The sequence below is a fragment of the Protopterus annectens genome, chromosome 8.part1 (assembly GCF_019279795.1).
Source record: "Protopterus annectens isolate FY-2018-M chromosome 8.part1, PAN1.0, whole genome shotgun sequence".
NCBI classification, from domain to species: domain Eukaryota; kingdom Metazoa; phylum Chordata; order Ceratodontiformes; family Protopteridae; genus Protopterus; species Protopterus annectens.
In genome coordinates this window covers 2,055,290-2,075,189 of record NC_056742.1, presented here as the reverse complement: position 1 = coordinate 2,075,189, position 19,900 = coordinate 2,055,290, and positions in this window count along the sequence as shown.

Here is a 19,900-nt window from a genome sequence, read left to right as displayed (position 1 = left end):
AACACAAATCTTAAGTATTCCTGAATCCAAAAGATACAAAACAGGGATATGGCATAGTTATCATCACCTGCATAGGTTGTGTGGGGGAGGCAGGAAGCCTAGGCTGACACAAAAGATCAGTGTGTGTGTGTGAGTAAGAAAGAAAAGCAGCAGTCATTCAAATAAAGCTACAAATGGCCAGTGAGGCAAAATGAATTTAAGCTTCATGGCTGAACCATATAACTGGTGTGTGTGTGTGTGTGTGTGTGTGTGTGTGTGTGTGTGTGTGTGTGTGTGTGTGTGTGTGTGTGTGTGTGTGTGTGTGTGTGTGTGTGTGTGTGTCTGTATGGGTCCTCCAGGTGAAAATGCTGTCTGAGTGTCTGCATCAACACAGCCAAGCTCTGTGCTTTACATCTTGGTATGTCAGACAGGTGTGAGTTGTGCATTTTAGAGGTAGCAGCTCATCATTGTAGTATTCAACTACGAGAACAAGCTCTGCCAACAGTTGCACTGGCACGTCCATGCCCATGGTCAGATGCACTGCTGCCTCACTGTGTCTACATGACCCAATGGCCTGCCATGTCTGCATGTGGACAGCTCAACCAGTGACTAAGCAGTGGAAGTACTGCCACTATGGGAGCATAATCAGGCATGGCCACATTGGCTAACAGCAGATGATGTGGCTGACCTATGCCCAGGTGGACGTCGCCCCCCCTCCCAGCAGATATTCCATCACAGGCACCGCTCATTCCAATGTGTCATTTATCTGATCCATTGAATCTGCAACACAGTGGAGGTAGTCATGCATATCAGCCTGTGCCACATCTACAACCCTAAGGATTTCCCTGGATGACCTAGGTAACATGCCTCTGTCTCAATGATGGCCCTAAACATATGTTGGTTAGTACTGGAAGAGACATCTGGATCAGGTAAAGGATGATAGCAGGACTCCTCTGAGCACCCGTAACAACCCTCCTACATGCACTTCACCCAAACTTTGGCTATTGATAGAGTCAACAGGCACTGAAGCCACAGTAACCACACTTCCCTGATCGATTGTCTCACCCTCCACCTGCCCGATATCTGAGGGCTGACTGGAATGGGAAGGCATAGGCCTACTGCCTGTGTCCGATGGAATTTCAGTGGATGGCTGTATGTCAACCTCAGAGTCAGATTCAACCTCTGCACCTCCTGAATATGCCTCTGTTTGACCACCATGAGCATCAGAGTCTGCTGATACTGTGACATCAGGTGGTAGAAGTGCCACACTTCCACTGTCAGGATCACGTGCGATAATAAACAACAAGCACAGGAACCGTTAATACCTACAGTACTATAGTCCAGTATATGCTAACAACATAACAGTGGTGTCACTATTAGACAGCACAGCAATACACACAACAGTCCTAACATCAACATCACACACTAAAATATTTCTTTGAATTGCTCATCAGTACTGACATAAACATTTTTGGCTTACCATGTGCTGAAGAAGTTAAGCAAAAGGTAAGGACAGCATTATCACAATTAACAGTAACACAGGGGGTAATACTTTTTCCCCTTTATATGTCCATTAACTATACTTTAAACAAAAACTTGTATGACAAGTCCTACCTAAGCCTGTGTGTAATCAGAATGTGCTGTTAACTGTATCAATCTTCCGTCCTCCCCCCAAAAATAATTCTTGTGAAAGTGAACTAATGTGTTGATTTAAATTGTTTTACTGTACAACAGTATTTAACAACTGAGATACAAAACCCTACCTGGAAGCTCCTCCTGGGACATGTTTGCAATCCCTGAAACAGTAGCACCAATGTCAAGTACATGCTGTTTTGCACTTTCTTGGGAGCTGTCTGGAACCCTGACAGTGCACAGGAACTCTTCATTTGCTGTTAGTAGTGGATCTGCAGCAGCCCCCCCATCTACATCTGATCACGTGCCACTGCAGCTGCTCTCCTCCAAGCAGATCATGTCAGTGGCCCGATGGTGCACCTGATCATATGTCTTGCTGTGGCTGCCTACTGAATTAATGTTGCAACTATCTGTGCCAAATTTGCATTCTGCCTGACATATATCCCTATCTTCTCTCAAGCAGGAAGTCACCATGTCACCTAAAAGCTTCCACAATGACCTGATTTTCTAGGTCAGTGAAAGGAGGTTTTCAGAGATTGTGATACCTATATGTAATAGTCCTAAAAGACAATTGAAGGATATTGTGCATAACTATCACATAAATACAAAATAACTGTTCCTGGATAAAACAGAAAAGGTAGCATTTCAGTATGACCCATTAGAGAAACATAAAGCATTCTAGAGATCTGAAATATAAACAACAGTCTGGATGCAAAAACAGGAGAGTAACAAAAGCAACATATCCTTGTTTGTGTCATAACAGAAATGTAGCTTTGCCCCCCCCCCAAAGATCAAGCAAAAGACACATTTTGCTAACAAACCATCTTTGAAATGCTAAAAGTGCTATCAAATGAACTGTTCCTTTCCCAGAGCAAGTAAACATTTGCCCAAAACTCAAAGTGCACACAGTACCATCAAAAACCCACCTAGGTGGGGGCTATGTCCACCACATCCACTGATGTAGGGGGGGTGCACTCCCCAAACCCCCTAACTATATATACCAACTCCAGGATCGCACTACAGCAGGGAAAAGGCTATATCTCCCCACATTGGGCAAGTGTTTACTTACCCTGGGAACATTTCTGTGTTTCAGAATTTTAACTTTTGTTATTTTCATCTTGAGATAGTGAAATTTGATATTTCAGTATTTTGAGATTTGAAAGCAGAACCAGATTATATTTATGAGAAATGAGGCATCATTACTGTGTTTTCAGATGCATGACTGAGGGTATACTGTCTACCATATTTCTGTAAGTATAATTCTGCTATCTGGACTTGCATGGCCTTCGCATTTACATATGGCATATACACAGCTGGATGTCTATCCAATAACCTTGTCAGGTCACACACTTACATGGGTAATAGCTCAAATTGTCACCTGTATTTATGTATAATTCTTGACTATGTCTGAGCAGCACTTCGTCTATGGCAAAGATGAAAAATAAACACAGTGGAGGAAAATGTTTTGCCCCTTATACATAAGTGTGAATCCCACAGTATAAAAATCAATTTTCCTCAGTGCATAAAGGAAAAAACAAATGTGTCACGTCATTACATTTATCTGCCCCCAGTTCATATCTACAAATTTAACTCACCTAACAGTTACCTTCCAATTTCCAATGTATATTCCCAGGCTACATCAGTAAACACCCCTAAAACTAAGGACTAGTATTAAATTAACCTTCTAGTTTCAAAAATTGCTTTCCTTCCTGCTTGGCACTGTTGTTACGTGCCTAACATCACTCAAATGCAGTTGGCATTGTTGTTCGCGTTTTCAAACTACCAGTCAATGTGATAACTGGAATTGGTGGGAAAGCATCAGTTTCCACTGCTCTAGTTTGGCTGTTAGACATGGCTGGCATTAGAGAAAAAGGTGCCAAGTTTAGGGCACAGAGGTGGGTTGTTCAGGAGTCCAGGATATTTATTGAACTCCTGGTGAAGAACCACAGCCAAAGGCTTCTGCATGGGGATTATTCTGGCTGCCAGTACAAGTCTGAGGCATGGAATAGTGTAGCCCAGGCTGTGTCCACTGCCACTGGCATCTCACACACTGAAGAGTTGTGCAGGCATCATTTTAATGACCTACACAGGTGAAAACTGGATACCCTCAACCGTTGGTCAACTGAGTTTCAAACTATGGGCATCCCACAACATTGTAAGTATGACAATAAGAGAGTACTTGTAAGACTTAGAAAGCTAAATATAGGCAAGACACATATGCACAATGCTCTTCTGTTCTTTTCTATTCTTTCCCCAGCTGCCATTGAATGTGAGTTCAATAGGCAGGCTCATGTTGCTCAAATGGAGACTGAGGGAAGCAAGTGGCACGTATGCAGCAAAGAAGAAGTTTTATTGTAGCTTTAAAAGTTAAAGATAGATTTTTTGGGCCTTTTATACAGTTGTATTAAATTGAGCATGCGTATCCCAACTGTAAAAGCAAGTATGCATGCATTAGTCTGTAGCACAAACCAACTGAAGGAGTCAAATATTAGACCATAGTCAGAGGTTGAGAGTTCAAATACCATGATTCACAAATATACAATACTGTTATTTATTTAATCCATCCATCCATCCTAAACCCCTTTTTCTCATTTTTTCCATAAGGGGTCAGGGTGTCACTTTAACAGTGACAGTCATCTCAAGCCTAGGTTTACACCACTGGGTGGCTAGCTCTGCCACAGTAGCTTATCCGTACCACTCACTAGCACACACACAGCCAATTTAGAGTGTCCAATCCACCTACTGCATGTCTTTGGAATGTGGAATAAAATTGGAACACCAAGAGGAAACCCATGACAATGCAGGGAGGACATGCAGACTACACACAGAAGGCACCCCAACTAAGAATCGGACCGGAGAACCTCTTACTGTGAGGCAACAAAGCTAACTGCTGCAGTATTGCTATTTTATTTAATATTTACATTAAATTAAAAACTCTATAACAATGGCACGAATGTCTTGCTGTAAACTGTAATATGTATAATTAGAACATGGATATGGGCAATGTATGCACATTTCAAGGATTACTTTCAGTGGTGGTGCTGCGGTAGCGTTGTCGCCTCACAGTAAGACGTTGTCCTGTTTGATTCTCAGCTAGAGCCTCTTCTGTGTGGAGACATGCTTGAATGGGTGTACCTTCGTTGAAGGTTGTGCATCAGGGCCGTAAACTCAGCATGTAAAAATCTACTGCCAATCATTAGCGGACCGGAGTTCTGCTGTGGCGACCCCTAACCAGGAAAAGCCGAAAGACACCACAATGACTTTCAGTAGTCTGTTGTATAGTGTGTTTCTGTTAGGATGTATACTTAAATGTAATACTTCAGATAAAAGACTTGTATAATTGTGTTAGTATATTGTACTGTATGTCACATTTGATGGTACTAATTTTATCTCTTTTTTTCTCTCACCCCAACCCTTATCTCACTTTATTTTATTTTATTTTATTTGTTGGCAAAATGTCTCCATGTCGTGCATGTGTATCACATCACTAAATGCTACACAGCACAGTGAGGTAGACCAGCCCCACTAGATCAGCCTGCCCCCACTCCACTGGCTCTAGCAGTGATGCCCAGCAAGTCTAGGAGCTGACCTGACAGCACTGTCAATGCTGCCTCTGCACTACCTGCAACCTCAGATAGTACTGCCCTGGAAGCTTGTGTAGTGGTACCCTCTGGGAGCAGTGGTAGAGGTGGTGATTTCATCACTCACCAGGAGATTCCAGGGTTGGTGTGTAGGTCATGCAGTGCACCGTTGGTGTATGCCTATGCTGGATGGAGAGGCTGCTCTCTCTCATGGTCCATAGGAAGAGATGACATCAAGTACTGCAGCCACCAGTGGAGTAAAGGGACAGTGATGGCAATCCAGTGGGTGAGGACTCAATTCATACTTTCTCCAAGCTTGATGGGAACGAGCCTGTCTTTTCCACTCCCTCACCCTAAATATGGTGTCCCCCAACCTTTTGTGTCTCTCACCATCCCTGTCTCTTGTGTTATTTGTCTTGTTTTAACTCCAAAGGCAAAACACAGACTGGGAAAGAATACACACAGCTGGAGAAGGACCTCAGGAGATACACGTTATAAAACAAATGTCAAATTTTTAAAGTTAAGCGCTTTTCGTTTGTGCTATTACACAAACTTCTTCAGACAAAATAAACCACACAGTTCCATCTTTTTATAGCAGCAAGGACATTGGGTAATTGTCAATTAATTACTCATAATGAGTTAAAATACAAGTAAAAGAAACAATCAAGCATACAATCACTCATCTGTTTTTGTAGCTTAAAAGACACAATATCAGACAAGTTTGAAAATAAAAACTTATTCTAACTAGCTTTATACTAGAATGGCACCTTTCCAAGTAGTACTCCTTATGAAAAAATATAAAATAAATCTAAAATAGCTGAAAATAAAAATAAAAATGAAAATTATATAAATATTAAAAAACTGCTAGTTGTACATGATAGTTTAAAAACTACCACAAAACAAAATATATATATACAAAAGAAATACAATAAATATAATATTTCTGTTTATAAGAACAATATTAAAAAGTTAGATAGAAAACCTATCATGATTCATCTCTGCAAACTTTTTAATTTCAAAATACTACTAATGGAACAACTTTCATTCAAACCTGGAACATTATATGCGTTAAGCCTTATCTGCCACAAAAGCTCAAGTTCATCTAGTCTAAGTGAATCAGAGCCACCCCTAAAATTGTGAAAAATTTGATCAATAATGGTAAATTTAAAACTATGGTTAGGGAAATGGACTATATGCTTAGCTAACGCATTTTCAATTTTCTGTTTTTTGATAGCGTAAAGATGTTCATACATACGGTCACGAAGTCTTCTTTCAGTTTTCCCTACATAGTAAGCAGAACAGGACTGGCATTGAGCTAAATAGACAACCATTTTAGAGTTACAATTAACTCTCAGTTTTAAATGGAATTGGAAGTTATTAATATTGAATCTGTTAGATTCAATAATGTATGAACAATACTTACAAGACTGACATTTAAACATGCCAGCTGTTTGCACTAGGGGTTTTACTGGTTGTTCAAAGAATGCTTTAAGGTTTCTACCCCTCTTGTAAGTCACAAAAGGACGCTCACCAACACAGGAAAGAACATATTTATCATTTTTAAAAATTGCCCAGTTTTTTAATAAAATCTGGAAGCAGTCTCTGCTGTTAAGGTTGAAGGTCGTAATAAATGAAATAACACTACTTCTTATTAAAGTGTCAAGATGTGAATCAACTAAGGGTAGTGGACTAGTTACTAAACTGTTGTTCAATGAAAAAGGATTGTTTAAAATAGGAACGAAAATTTGATTGTAACGTTTAAGGGACACCTCCTCAATAATTTCATCGACCATATGCTCAGGATAACCACGATGAATAAATAAATCTCTAATAAACAAACACTCAATTTTAAATTTGTAATCTAAAGTGGTTATACGGGCTGCTCGAACAAGTTGGCCCTTAACAATAGCTCGCTTCTGATGAAATGGGTGACAACTTGAAAAGTGTAATAACGAATTACAATATGTATTTTTTCTAAATATAGAAGCTGTCAATGTTTGAGAAGACAAATCTTTGGTCAAAAGAATATCTAAATATGAGATAGATTCAACACTAAAAGCATATGTAAAAGTCAGAAAATTAGTAGTGGAATTAAAATAATCCACTACTGATTCACACAAAGACCTGTCACCATCCATCAGGATAAAAATGTCATCAAGGAAACGAGTGTAGAAAATAAACTGTTCAGAAAACGTACAGTTATTAAACACGAACAAGTGCTCCCACTGAGCCATAACCATGTTCGCTACACTCGCCCCACATGGAGAACCCATGGCGACACCCACTTTTTGCAGGTAAAAATTCTCTTCAAAGATGAAATAGTTATGGTCCAGTACTAGATCTAATAAGTCATAAACCATTCTATTTTCTGCTGTGGTACAACCATGGCGCTTTAAAACTTCAGCAACCCACTCTAAAGCTATATCATGTGGGATGCAAGTATAAAGGTCCTTGACATCTATAGTTAAAAAATTGTATCTTGGATTAAAATGTAATTGGTTCATCCTATTAAGGAACATCCAAGAGTCCTTACAAATTTGTTTTAGGTTAACCAAATATTTCTGAAGAATAGAGTCAATGACCTTTGCACATGGATAGGTAGGAGAACCTCGACCATCAACTAAAGGACGCATTGGTGGGTTAATAGGATCTTTGTGAATCTTAGGAATTCCAAAAAATTGAGGAAATTTTGGAAACGAAGTAGTCATATAGTTGTAAATGTGTTGAGAAATACTACCTTCAATAAACATGTCCTCTATAACATTTTTAATTGTTGAGTAAGCCTTGTTTATTTCAGACAGTGAGCTTTCAACATAAGAAGGTGAATGCAAAACTTCAAGGATCCTATTATTGTAGTCACAGTTGTCAAAAATGACTACCCCTCCTCCCTTGTCAGGTTTACAGAGCCTGATGTCATTTAATTGAATGAATTCAAGACATTCATTTTCTTTCAATGAGTTGATATTGTAAAGGCCCTTAAACTGTCCAGTCAAGGCATGGTTACGTATATCAAGCTCGCATACAAGCTCAAAAATTTGTAGTAGAGGGTGTAAGGGTGGATTAAAGGTACTAGGAATCCTAAAGTTATTGTTAATGGAAGTGATTGAGTTACCCATCATTAAATTTAAATTAAGTTTCCTAGTAAAAAGTTTTAGGTCGATTATCGTTCTCACTACGTCCAATTTTGACGGGGGTACATATGTATTACCCTTAGCGAGTAATTCAACCAAATCAACAGACACTTCCACAGAAGAAAAATTATACACTTTAAAATCACCACTCTTGTTAAACAGTATAGAAGGGCTAGAAAGACTTGTAGTAGACGTCTCATCAACATTGCTAGCTAGAATAACAGAAGTTGGTACATTACAAAGTGAACAGTCAAGAGATGGTATAATGTTAGAAAGTAAACTAGTACAGTCATACTCTAAAGTTCATTAACATTAGGAGAAACCATAATATCAGAATGATCTAATACACTAGCAGAAAACAAAACATCATTAATTGGTTGTACTACTACTTCTTTCTTTGATGGTAATAACCTGTTAGTTTTTTCTGTTTCTGTCGAGCCCCTAAAAAATTTGGGGTCATTAGACCTTAAATTGTAATGACCAGACCCATTACCATATTGAATAGGTTCAATGTTCCCTAATTCGGGTTGGACTGGCTCGTCTGAATTGTTAATGCCAGGTATCGCTCCTTCAATAACATGATAGGACTTTTTATTAAATGATGTGTTACTTTTAGCCCCACTAGCGGGACCTGTATTAACTGGACCCTGCCATACTTGCGCTGGTGGTGGTCGAGGATAAGCAATACCCTCATTATAAGCTTTTAGATCCCTGTCAAGTTTTTTAACTTTATTGGCCTTGAGTTTATTTAAATATTCATCGATGCTGGTAAAAATCCTGTTGTATTCATACTTATACCGGGAAAATTCAGCATCAAGTTTGATTTTTTTATCAAGGTCACAAACCAGTTTAGTAATACTAGTAACAGACAGGGTATAGTGCTTAGACATTAATTCCAGCAGTTCCAGCCCTTGTCTATCAAACATTTCTATTAAATCCTTATGAAAAATAGAATTGGCTTCAAGCCCTGTAGGATACTGTGAATGTCTCAAGCCTTTAGGCACAATTTTATGCTTATGGCATTCCTGAAAGTAAGAGATTTCAAGTTGAGTTTTCCTCAATTTAACTGAAAGTTTATCCAGTTCCTTCAGGTTAATAGCTACTCCTTGATGTTCGTTGGTCAAATTAGAGCTAACATTAGTTGTCTCTTTAATGTTAGACCCAAATACAAAGTTACTAGCCATCCAGCTATTTATGTCAAAAGAAACAGTATCTTTTGGCAAATAATTAGAAACTGTACCTGTTAGTGGTGAACCAGTGTTCAAATTCGAACGAAGACCTGCTGTTGTTCCATTAGAGAAAAAAATAGAAAACGCTAATCCTTCACGGTCATTTTCAATGTTAATACAATTAGATGGTAGTTGAGAATGGTTACTACCACTCAGTTCTCGGGCCGGAATGCTCCTCTGCCCACAGGGGATGTCAAAATCAAGAGAATTAGATGGAAATCCTTGGTTTAAAACAGAAAATGCATTTAACGCAGTGTCAGTACCAGCAGCTTTAGAACGCTGCAGCTGAGAGCCTCGAGGCACGTCGAGATGACGTTCCAAGCAGTCCAGGCGTGTCATTAAGCCGTCAAGTCGCAAAATCAAAGTATTAAACATGCCATTCTCAGAATCACTTTCTTTTAACGGTACCTGACCATTAGAATTAGTTCCAGTATTAGAATTAGTTAAGTTGTTCAAAAAAAGTGTACCATTATCCTCGGTCTCGACTCCAGACGCCATAACACGAACTCTTAACTCCAAAGGCAAAACACAGACTGGGAAAGAATACACACAGCTGGAGAAGGACCTCAGGAGATACACGTTATAAAACAAATGTCAAATTTATTAAAGTTTTGTGCTATTACACAAACTTCTTCAGACAAAATAAACCACACAGTTCCATATTTTTATAGCAGCAAGGACATTGGGTAATTGTCAATTAATTACTCATAATGAGTTAAAATACAAGTAAAAGAAACAATCAAGCATACAATCACTCATCTGTTTTTGTAGCTTAAAAGACACAATATCAGACAAGTTTGAAAATAAAAACTTATTCTAACTAGCTTTATACTAGAATGGCACCTTTCCAAGTAGTACTCCTTATGAAAAAATATAAAATAAATCTAAAATAGCTGAAAATAAAAGTAAAAATGAAAATGAAAATTATATAAATATTAAAAAACTGCTAGTTGTACATGATAGTTTAAAAACTACCACAAAACAAAATATATATATATATATATATATATATACAAAAGAAATACAATAAATATAATATTTGTGTTTATAAGAACAATATTAAAAAGTTAGATAGAAAACCTATCATGATTCATCTCTGCAAACTTTTTAATTTCAAAATACTACTAATGGAACAACTTTCATTCAAACCTGGAACATTATATGCGTTAAGCCTTATCTGCCACAAAAGCTCAAGTTTATCTAGTCTAAGTGAATCAGAGCCACCCCTAAAATTGTGAAAAATTTGATCAATAATGGTAAATTTAAAACTATGGTTAGGGAAATGGACTATATGCTTAGCTAACGCATTTTCAATTTTCTGTTTTTTGATAGCGTAAAGATGTATTGTAATTGTAATTGTATTAACATTGAAAATGAGCGTGAAGGATTAGCGTCTTCTATTTTTTTCTCTAATGGAACAACAGCAGGTCTTCGTTCGAATTTGAACACTGGTTCACCACTAACAGGTACAGTTTCTAATTATTTGCCAAAAGATACTGTTTCTTTTGACATAAATAGCTGGATGGCTAGTAACTTTGTATTTGGGTCTAACATTAAAGAAACAACTAATGTTAGCTCTAATTTGACCAACGAACATCAAGGAATAGCTATTAACCTGAAGGAACTGGATAAACTTTCAGTTAAATTGAGGAAAACTCAACTTGAAATCTCTTACTTTCAGGAATGCCTCAAGCATAAAATTGTGCCTAAAGGCTTGAGACATTCACAGTATCCTACAGGGCTTGAAGCCAATTCTATTTTTCATAAGGATTTAATAGAAATGTTTGATAGACAAGGGCTGGAACTGTTGGAATTAATGTCTAAGCACTATACCCTGTCTGTTACTAGTATTACTAAACTGGTTTGTGACCTTGATAAAAAAATCAAACTTGATGCTGAATTTTCCCGGTATAAGTATGAATACAACAGGATTTTTACCAGCATCGATGAATATTTAAATAAACTCAAGGCCAATAAAGTTAAAAAACTTGACAGGGATCTAAAATCTTATAACGAGGGTATTGTTTATCCTCGACCACCACCAGCACAGGTATGGCAGGGTCCAGTTAATACAGGTCCCGCTAGTGGGGCTAAAAATAATATATCATTTAATAAAAAGTCCTACCATGTTATTGAAGGAGCGATACCTGACATTAACAATTCAGACGAGCCAGTCCAACCCGAATTAGGGAACATTGAACCTATTCAATATGGTAATGGGTCTGGTCATTACAATTTAAGGTCTAATGACCCCAATTTTTTAGGGGCTCGACAGAAACAGAAAAAACTAACAGGTTATTACCATCAAAGAAAGAAGTAGTAGTACAACCAATTAATGATGTTTTGTTTTCTGCTAGTGTATTAGATCATTCTGATATTATGGTTTCTCCTAATGTTAATGAACTTTTAGAGTATGACTGTACTAGTTTACTTTCTAACAGTATACCATCTCTTGACTGTTCACTTTGTAATGTACCAACTTCTGTTATTCTAGCTAGCAATGTTGATGAGACGTCTACTACAAGTCTTTCTAGCCCTTCTATACTGTTTAACAAGAGTGGTGATTTTAAAGTGTATAATTTTTCTTCTGTGGAAGTGTCTGTTGATTTGGTTGAATTACTCGCTAAGGGTAATACATATGTACCCCCGTCAAAATTGGACGTAGTGAGAACGATAATAGACCTAAAACTTTTTACTAGGAAACTTAATTTAAATTTAATGATGGGTAACTCAATCACTTCCATTAACAATAACTTTAGGATTCCTAGTACCTTTAATCCACCCTTACACCCTCTACTACAAATTTTTGAGCTTGTATGCGAGCTTGATATACGTAATCATGCCTTGACTGGACAGTTTAAGGGTCTTTACAATAACAACTCATTGAAAGAAAAGGAATGTCTTGAATTCATTCAATTAAACGACATCAGGCTCTGTAAACCTGACAAGGGAGGAGGGGTAGTCATTTTTTGACAACTGTGACTACAATAATAGGATCCTTGAAGTTTTGCATTCACCTTCTTATGTTGAAAGCTCACTGTCTGAAATAAACAAGGCTTACTCAACAATTAAAAATGTTATAGAGGACATGTTTATTGAAGGTAGTATTTCCCAACACATTTACAACTATATGACTACTTCGCTCCCAAAATTTCCTCGATTTTTTGGAATTCCTAAGATTCACAAAGATCCTATTAACCCGCCAATGCGTCCTTTAGTTGATGGTCGAGGTTCCCCCACCTATCCATGTGCAAAGGTCATTGACTCTATTCTTCAGAAATATTTGGTTAACCTAAAACAAATTTGTAAGGACTCTTGGATGTTCCTTAATAGGATGAACCAACTACATTTTAATCCAAGATACAATTTTTTAACTATAGATGTCAAGGACCTTTATACTTGCATCCCACATGATATAGCTTTAGAGTGGGTTGCTGAAGTTTTAAAGTGCCATGGTTGTACCACAGCAGAAAATAGAATGGTTTATGACTTATTAGATCTAGTACTGGACCATAACTATTTCATCTTTGAAGAGAATTTTTACCTGCAAAAAGTGGGTGTCGCCATGGGTTCTCCATGTGGGGCGAGTGTAGCGAACATGGTTATGGCTCAGTGGGAGCACTTGTTCGTGTTTAATAACTGTACATTTTCTGAACAGTTTATTTTCTACACTCGTTTCCTTGATGACATTTTTATCCTGGTGGATGGTGACAGGTCTTTGTGTGAATCAGTAGTGGATTATTTTAATTCCACTACTAATTTTCTGACTTTTACATATGCTTTTAGTGTTGAATCTATCTCATATTTAGATATTATTTTGACCAAAGATTTGTCTTCTCAAACATTGACAGCTTCTATATTTAGAAAAAATACATATTGTAATTCATTATTACACTTTTCAAGTTGTCACCCATTTCATCAGAAGCGAGCTATTGTTAAGGGCCAACTTGTTCGAGCAGCCCGTATAACCACTTTAGATTACAAATTTAAAATTGAGTGTTTGTTTATTATAGATTTATTTATTCATCGTGGTTATCCTGAGCATATGGTCGATGAAATTATTGAGGAGGTGTCCCTTAAACGTTACAATCAAATTTTCGTTCCTATTTTAAACAATCCTTTTTCATTGAACAACAGTTTAGTAACTAGTTCACTACCCTTAGTTGATTCACATCTTGACACTTTAATAAGAAGTAGTGTTATTTCATTTATTACGACCTTCAACCTTAACAGCAGAGACTGCTTCCAGATTTTATTAAAAAACTGGGCAATTTTTAAAAATGATAAATATGTTCTTTCCTGTGTTGGTGAGCGTCCTTTTGTGACTTACAAGAGGGGTAGAAACCTTAAAGCATTCTTTGAACAACCAATAAAACCCCTAGTGCAAACAGCTGGCATGTTTAAATGTCAGTCTTGTAAGTATTGTTCATACATTATTGAATCTAACAGATTCAATATTAATAACTTCCAATACCATTTAAAACTGAGAGTTAATTGTAACTCTAAAATGGTTGTCTATTTAGCTCAATGCCAGTCCTGTTCTGCTTACTATGTAGGGAAAACTGAAAGAAGACTTCATGACCGTATGTATGAACATCTTTACGCTATCAAAAAACAGAAAATTGAAAATGTGTTAGCTAAGCATATAGTCCATTTCCCTAACCATAGTTTTAAATTTACCATTATTGATCAAATTTTTCACAATTTTAGGGGTGGCTCTGATTCACTTAGACTAGATGAACTTGAGCTTTTGTGGCAGTTAAGGCTTAATGCATATAATGTTCCAGGTTTGAATGAAAGTTGTTCCATTAGTAGTATTTTGAAATTAAAAAGTTTGCAGAGATGAACCATGATAGGTTTTCTATCTAACTTTTTAATATTGTTCTTATAAACACAAATATTATATTTATTGTATTTCTTTTGTATATATATATTTTGTTTTGTGGTAGTTTTTAAACTATCATGTACAACTAGCAGTTTTTTAATATTTATATAATTTTCATTTTCATTTTTACTTTTATTTTCAGCTATTTTAGATTTATTTTATATTTTTTCATAAGGAGTACTACTTGGAAAGGTGCCATTCTAGTATAAAGCTAGTTAGAATAAGTTTTTATTTTCAAACTTGTCTGATATTGTGTCTTTTAAGCTACAAAAACAGATGAGTGATTGTATGCTTGATTGTTTCTTTTACTTGTATTTTAACTCATTATGAGTAATTAATTGACAATTACCCAATGTCCTTGCTGCTATAAATAGATGGAACTGTGTGGTTTATTTTGTCTGAAGAAGTTTGTGTAATAGCACAAACGAAAAGCGCTTAACTTTAATAAATTTGACATTTGTTTTATAACGTGTATCTCCTGAGGTCCTTCTCCAGCTGTGCTTATTTGTCTTGTTTGTTTACATTTGCTTCATCACTTACCCAATGTACCTGACTCAGACATACCTACATGCCTTACCCAGCAGTCCTCTCTTGCTGAATATTGCTTTCCCATTGTTCTTCCTCCTGTTTGCTCCCCATTTTACCACTTTCCTACCTACCCCATTTTAACAACTATAATCTGGTCAAAACATAGAATCACACACAACACACAAGTAGCAGAAAAAGCAGTGGATTCCTTCATGTCATGGCCTCTATATTTGCATGGAATTGGTCATTGCACAGCAATGCCAAGCGATCATAAGGTGCAGTACAATGCAATGGTTACCTCTGTGCAATGCTTCTTAACCCCGCTGCACTATGCCAGCACACATGAACACATGTACTATAAGCAATTAATATCATTCCATTATCACTGTTTACTTAAAAGTCTTAGATACACCTGGATTTGAACCCAGTATCATCTGGACTCAAAAAGAAATGGGTCAATGCATTTATACCTACTGCCGCTGAGTCAGTTATGCAGCAGGTGTGTTTCATAGAGTCAGTACTAACTCTCAGACTTTTAGCAATGCAACTCACATTTGCACACTGCTCAGCTATGCCCAAATAGGGAAAGTAATGAAAGTGTTTATCTCGCATGCGCAAACACTTCGCCAACCATAGCACAAACTCGCTCCTCACTGCTCTATGGAAAATGGAATATTATTATGTATTAGTGCTGTTTACTGTCCATTTCCTGTTTATGACATGAAATTGCATGTGGAAACTTAACAAACTGAAGGCCCTATCTAACAGTATGTTACATATTTACAATACAACTATGTGTTGCCTTCCCCAAGCACTGCAACCTTGGTGTCTCAGTACTTTTTTTCACACCCACACACATATCTATCTATCTACTTATATATATATATATATATATATATATATATATATATATATACACACATACATATATATATATATATATATATATATATATATATATATATATATATATATATGTATATATATACTACACTACATAAATTAATATGTTGTGTGATATGCAATGCACATCAATCTGGTAACATGCAGAACTAGAACTATTGACCCATAAACCTAAACAGCCTTATCTGCAAGGCAATTGAAGGAATCATCATGGACCTTATCCACATGGAAATAAGTGACTTTCAACACACTTGAGCCACTCCATTTTGGTTTTGTCAGGGGTAGATCTTGCTTTTTAAACCTAGTGGATTTCTTTGATAATGACCCCATTGACCTGGATGATGGATAATAGGAAATACTGCCTATCAAGTCACTCCACAACACGTACAAATATGACTCTGTCATTGTCCATGTTGGAGTGAATGACTTGAGATGTACCTCCCTGGACTACGTGAAAAGAGACATAAAAGAGCTCCCAGATCATGTGGCCCAGACAGGTATGACCCTAGCCCTGAGTAGCATCCTGCCCTCGCCCAGAATGATACCACAGTATAGGGACAAAATGATTGATTTCAACAATTGGCTAAGTTTCTGGTGTCATTCAAAGGGGATCCAGTATCTGTCTGCCTGGGATGACATGATCGACAGACCACAATGCTTTGCCAGAAATGGTCTGCACCTGACACCCCTGGGATTCAGGTTACTGGCTAAGGCTCTTGCCACCCCATAGTGCCTTTTTTAGGCAAGGCTCAAAGGACAAAATCACCACTGTAACAGATACAAGCATGCAAAATCTGAAGGTAATGCTACTCAATGCTAGAAGTCTAAACATCAAAATGCACTCTCTTGAGGCACTTCTAAAAATGGAGAACATCGATATCAGTGCAGTAACTGAGACCTGGTTCAAGGCTCCAGGGACCACCCCTTGCAATACCAGGCTACAACTCTTACCACACTTTTTGGCCACCAAACCAGGACCGAAACACTAAAGGTGGAGGAGTGTCCATATTCACCAAGGATATTCACACCTCCAGGCTAGTTGCCCAACACAATGCATCTGAAATTCTACAGGTACAACTAACACTAGGTAAGACAGCAATCCAAATTGTAGCTTACTACAGATCCCTCACAATGTCCCAAGATTCTCACTACACCTTTCTAAACATACTGGAAAATATTAAGATTCAACCAAACACCCTAATACTGGGAGATTTCAACTAGCCTGACATTAATTGGGAAAACTATTCGGGCACTAACACCTTAGCCCAATGGTTCTTAGAATTCATAAATTCCAATGCCCTGGATCAACTAATCCATAGTCCCACCAGGGGCTCAAATATCCTACACCTTGTCATTACCAACATGGGAGATTGATGCTCCATGCCAGTGGTCACCCCCTTGTTGGTCAGGTCTGACAATAAGCTAATCACCCTTGACGTCCACATCTCACCCCCACCCCACAGTAGGGAAACCTCCATAAAAAACTCCTCCAAAGCTAACTTCATGCTACTCAAGTCAGAAGTGGCAAACTTCATGACACCCATGCAGACAGGAACTGAAAGTTTGACTGCTAAATCCTACACTAAGGCACTGTACGAGCACATCCACTCATTCATGAATCGTGCCATTCCAAATAGAACCAAGGTGCTCTCCTCCAAAAAAAAGAAGTCAATCTGGTGGTCCCCTGCCATAAACAAACTATACAACAGAAGGAAGAAACTGTTGCAGAAAAGAGGAAAATCCCAGGATGCAAAATCCTCCCTTACCAGCCTCAGTAAGAAGCTGAGATCCCTCATAAAATCCTCTAAAGCTAGTTATGAAACTAAAATTGCCAAAGATTCCAAGGACAACCACAAGGCATTCTATAGTTATGTCAAGAATCTAAATGGCAATACTCAGATCTGTTCTGAGCTACAACAGAATGGCATTAAATATACTGATCCCAAGGATATTACTAATATCCTGGCAGATCGATTCAGTGCCAACTTCACACTCCTCTAACCCCCTAAAGGGCCCAGCTCAATACCAAAAGATTGCCAAATTCGGGTAATCATGGCCACAAAGGTAAAAAACGCACTCTCCAAAGCTAGGAATTCAGCATCCATGGGACCAGACGACATCCTGGGCTGTGTACTACATGAACTACAAAACGAACTGGCACCTCACCTAAGTGTCATGTTTAATCATAGCCTCACCTCAGGCTTCATGCCCAATGAATGGTGCACAGCTACAGTTATCCCACTCCACAAGGGGTTTTCCACCTTGGATCCCATGGACTATCATCCCATTAGTCTGACAAGCCTGATCTGCAAAGCCATGGAATGCATTATCAAGGAACTTATAAACAAAGACATTGGCAACCTTCAAACACTGGACCTCACCCAGTTTGGTTTTGTAAAGGGACGATCTTGTCTCCTCAACCTGATTGACTTTTTTGAATCAGTATCCAGAGCTGTGGATGAGGGCAAGGCGGTCCACACAGCCTATCTGGAACTTGCCAAGACCTTCAACACCACCCTCCACTTGGGAATCATAGATAAACTTACTAAGCTGGGCATTAATCTCTATGTCACTCAATGGGTTGCAAACTGGCTTACTGACAGAACCCGCACTGTAAAAGTAGCCGACTCAAAATCCAGCTCCAGACAAGTGACAAGTGGAGTACCTCAGGGTTCAGTCCTGGGACCACTCTTGTTTGGCATCTACTTCTCTGAAGTACAGACCAGCACTAAGGGACTCTGGCTAACAAAGTTTGCAGATGACTGCAAACTGGGAGCCATTACTGAATCCCCAAATGATGTGGATATTCTACAAAAGTGTCTTACAGAAACAGATGCTTGGTGCCAGAGCCATGGGCTCAAGCTCAATGCCAAGAAATGTATAGTTATCCCCTTTGGGAAAAAACATGTACCCATGAATTACCACATAAGTGGCAGTACACTAAACACCGAAAGTGCAATAAGGGCCTTAGGGACGCAAGTGGACAGTGGTCTCACCTTCGATAACCACATCGCCACAACAGTCAGGAAATCCTTCTATGTGGCATACCTCATAATTAAGAGCTTTTCATCCAGAAAAAAAGGAGGTTATTGTCCCACTGTACTCATCCCTTATTAGACCCATTGTAGAGTGCAATGCCTCATTTGGTATGTACCTCACAGGACATCTGCAACAACTGGAAAGGCCACAAAAATACCTCACTAAAATAATCACAAGCCTAATGCAGATGTCCTATGCTGACCATCTAAAAAAACTCCAGCTATACTCTTTCGCATATCACCTGCTCAGAGGCGATCTCTGCTTAACATACAAGGCCATGTCAAACCCAGAGCTGTTGGACATGCTACAGTTAAAGAAATCCCAATCCCTCAGAGCTACATGCTCCAGGGATCTAAACCTGGTCATCACAATGAACAAAACATGCTGGAGGGATAGGTTCCTGACCCAGAGACTCCCCATACTCTGGAATAGACTGCCCATACATGTCAAGCTGAGCACCTCTTTGGCCCTCTTCAAAAAGAACCTTGACGATTGGATGGGAGATGGGAAGTTCACCCCAGGGATCACATCAATCACCCTGTTATACAGGGGACCAGGGAAGTAATAGCCAGGGCATTGTTATGGCTAGGCTTGTATAGGCCCTAGGCCCGATAGCCTAGTACCAGCCTATGAACCTATGTTGATTTACCCAAGGTTTTTGACACTATTTCACATTCAGGTATCATAGAGAAACTCTCCCATCTGGGGATTAACCCATACATTACTAGATGGATAGCCAACTGGCTCAATGATAGAATGCACACTGTCAAAGCTGGGGGCTGCTCCTCTACCACTAGTCCACTTAGCAGTGGACTATCTGTGCTGGGCCCTCATCTTTTTGGAAACTATTCCATTGAAATCCTGGCTAAGATAGATGTTTTCTGGCTTACCAAGTTTGCAGATGGCTGTCAATTGGGTGCACTCATATAGACTCCACCAACAGTGTTAACATATTACAGAAAAGGCTGACACAAATGATCGATGCAAAACTCA